Source organism: Oncorhynchus kisutch, linkage group LG23, assembly GCF_002021735.2.
Source record: "Oncorhynchus kisutch isolate 150728-3 linkage group LG23, Okis_V2, whole genome shotgun sequence".
Taxonomy (NCBI): Eukaryota; Metazoa; Chordata; class Actinopteri; order Salmoniformes; family Salmonidae; genus Oncorhynchus; species Oncorhynchus kisutch.
In genome coordinates, this window is record NC_034196.2 from 35,978,641 (window position 1) to 35,982,429 (window position 3,789).

Here is a 3,789-nt window from a genome sequence, read left to right on the forward strand (position 1 = left end):
GTTCAGCCACGGGACTCTCACCTTTTGAGTGCTCCACGGGGTATCAACCTCCACTCTTCCCAGAACAAGAACCGGGAGTCAATGTACCCTCGGCCCAGATGTTCGTCCCCCACTGTCGCAAAATGTCCCCTTGTTTCATTGGTCCGTTTCCCAGCTCTAGAGTCCTTAATTCCACTGCTGTCCATCTCTTGTTACCCAGTACCCTCCGTATTCACCCTACGTTCCATGTGTTTAGGATTAAGCCCGTGTCTCAGTCTTCTGTCCCCAGGCCCACCCTCTCCCTGTGACATTGATGGCCATCCGGCATACACAGGGAAACATCTCCTGGGTTTTCGAACACGGGGCAGGGGTTTCCAGTACCTGGTTGACTGGGAGGGTTACGACCCGGAGGAGAGGTGCGGGATTCCCGCTAGGGACATCCTGGTTCCAGCCCTCATTGCCGACTTCCACCGCCGACACCCCGGTCAACCAGGCATGCGCCCAGGTAGGATGCCATGGTGGCGCCCCTAGAGGGGGAGTACTGTCACACCCTGATCTGTTTCACCTGTCTTGTGATTGTCACCACCCCCTCCAGGTCTTGCTTATTATGGGGTGTCAGGTAGCATAGTGGTTAGAGCGTTGGACTTGTACCTGAAAGGTTGCAAGATCAAATCCCCAAGCTGACAAGGTAAAAATCTGTCGTTCTGCCCCCAAACAAGGCAGTTAACCCACTGTTCCTAGGCCGTCATTGAAAATAAGAATTTGTTCTTAACTGACTTGCCTAGTTAAATAAATAAAACATTATCCCTGGTGTATATATCTCTGTGTTTCCTGTCTCTCTGTGCCAGTTTGTCTTGTATGCTTTTCAAGTCAACCAGTGTTTTTCCCGTACTCCTGCTTCTATTCTCTTTTGCTAGTCCTCCTGGTTTGACTCTTGCCTGTTTTCTGGACTCCGTACCAGCCTGTCTGACCATTCTGCCTGCCCTGACCTCAAGCCTGCCTGCCACTCTGTACCTCCTGGACTCTGAACTGGTTTTGACCTTTTGCCTGTCCATGACCATTCTCTTGCCTACCCCTTTTGGACTGTTTAATAAATATAAAGACTCAAACCATCTGCCTCCTGTGTCTGCATCTGGGTCTCGCCTTATAGGGTATGTCCATTCTTTGCTTTCAACATTCATATGGATCTGTCTGCAACTTCCTCGCACTGGCTCTTCTCCCACAACAATATACCATGACTGGAAAAGTCTGGAACGCAACAGTGCTTTCCTAGCTAGCACGCAATATAGTGCTTTGTTAGCTATTACGTAACACTATCCAGCTATTGCGTAACACTACCTTTCCCTCCCTGTGTGGAATGTAATCAAAGTTCATGTTGTTTCCTGTAAGTTATTGTGCGTGGGTGATTCTGTGAAAAGGAGATCTGCATGGAGGAATGGGCCAAAATACCAGCAACAGTGTGTGAAAACCTTGTGGAGACTTACAGAAAACATTTGACCTCTGTCATTGCCAACAAAGGGTATATAACAAAGTATTGAGATAAACTTTAGTTTTTGACCAAATACTTATTTTCCACCATAATTTGCTAATAAATTCATTAAAAATCCTACAATGTGATTTTCCTCATTTTGTCTGTCATAGTTGAAGTGTACCTATGATGAAAATTACAGGCCTCTCTCATCTTTTTAAGTGGAGAACTTGCACAATTGGTGGCTGACAAAATATTTTTTTGCCCCACTGTACATATACAGTGCCTTGCGAAAGTATTCGGCCCCCTTGAACTTTGCGACCTTTTGCCACATTTCAGGCTTCAAACATAATGATATAAAACTGTATTTTTTGTGAAGAATCAACAACAAGTAGGACACAATCATGAAGTGGAACGACATTTATTGGATATCTCAAACTTTTTTAACAAATCAAAAACTGAAAAATTGGGCGTGCAAACTCCAGACCCACATCAAACATCTCCAATCCAAAGTTAAATCTAGAATTTGCTTCCTATTTTGCAACAAAGCATCCTTCACTCATGCTGCCAAACATACTGTTGTAAAACTGACCATCCTACCGATCCTCAACTTCGGCGATGTCATTTACAAAATAGCCTCCAATATCCTACTCAATAAATTGGATGCAGTGTATCACAGTGCCATCCGTTTTGTCACCAAAGCCCCATATACTACCCACCACTGTGACCTGTACGCTCTTGTTGGCTGGCCCTCACTTAATACTCGTCGCCAAACCCACTGGCTCCAGGTCATCTACAAGACCCTCCTAGGTAAAGTCCCCCTTATCTCAGCTCGCTGATCACCATAGCAGCACCCACCTGTAGCACGCACTCCAGCAGGTATAACTCTCTGGTCACCCCAAAAACCAATTCTTCCTTAGGCCGCCTCTCCTTCCAGTTCTCTGCTGCCAATGACTGGAGCGAATTGCAAAAATCTCTGGTGCTGGAGACTCATATCTCCCTCACTAGCTTTAAGCGCCAGCTGTCAGAGCAGCTCACAGATCACTGCACCTGTAAAGAGCCCATCTGTAAACAGCCCATCTATCTACCTACCTCATTCCCATACTGTATTTATTTATTTATCTTGCTCCTTTGCACCCCAGTATCTCTACTTGCACATTCATCTTCTGCACATCTACCATTCCAGTGTTTAATTGCTATATTGTAATTACTTCGCCACCATGGCCTATTTATTGCCTTAACTCCCTTATCTTACCTAATTTGCACTCACTGTATATAGACTTTTTGTTTTCTTTTGTTCGACTGTATTATTGACTATGTTTTGTTTATTCCATGTGTAACTCTGTGTTGTTGTATGTGTCAAATTGCTATCTTTTATCTTGGCCAGGTCGCAGTTGCAAATGAGAACTTGTTCTCAACTAGCCTACCTGGTTAAATAAAGGTGAAATAAATAAAAAATAAAAAAATGCAATGCTTCAATATTAGCAGAAGGTTCCCTTCCCTGGCACATTCCAATTCATCCCAAAGGTATTCGATGGAGTTGCGGTCAGGGCTTTGTGCAGGCCAGTCAAGTTCTTCCACACCGATCTCAACAAACCATTTCATGTCCCCACACATTCAGAAATTGTATTTTTGTCCGTGTGGCATCAGTGTGATTTAGGCCTATGCGGAAGCCTCCGAGCGGTCGGGTAGGCTGTTTGGCATGTTCATTCAGCTGGATTTAGGACTGTGCGATGACAGGCTGTGTGAAGGCAAAGCTTCTGGAAGGCTAGCTGGACCAGCATGGGAGAGTTGAGCATAGTTCAGAGTGTATCTGTTGCACTGTTTCACCGAGTTGTAAAAGCAAGCAGAGCAGAAACTGGCTACTCTTTAGTTGACTGATGTAGCTGGCAAGGTAACTGCTGTTTAACTTAACAGAAAAAATCTAAACTAGTGTTTATTCACAGAGCTGAGTTAGTATTGTAACTGACATGTAACGTTAGCTAATGTTTCATCCCCTCTCTACTGTTTCCTCCCATCTCAACTGAGGTGAATGAATAAGCTACGCTAGCTAGTAGCTACCACAGCCAGATCAGCTCTAGCCTGTAGTTATCTGTCAGATAGTGATATGAGGTGGCTATTATTACTATCTAACAGCTGTTATTTGTATGGAAATGTTTTGTAGCCTTTGTTTTGTCCCGTTTCAGAAGTAAATGAACTTGGCAAGCTTTCACGAATTGATGTAACATTAGAGAGAGAGAGAGCTGGCCAAACGTTGGCTAATGTTAGCTATTCTTTTTGCCTCAATCCAATCACACTAGACCTGAATCAAATGATGAAACCATTGATAGTCTGACGTTTTT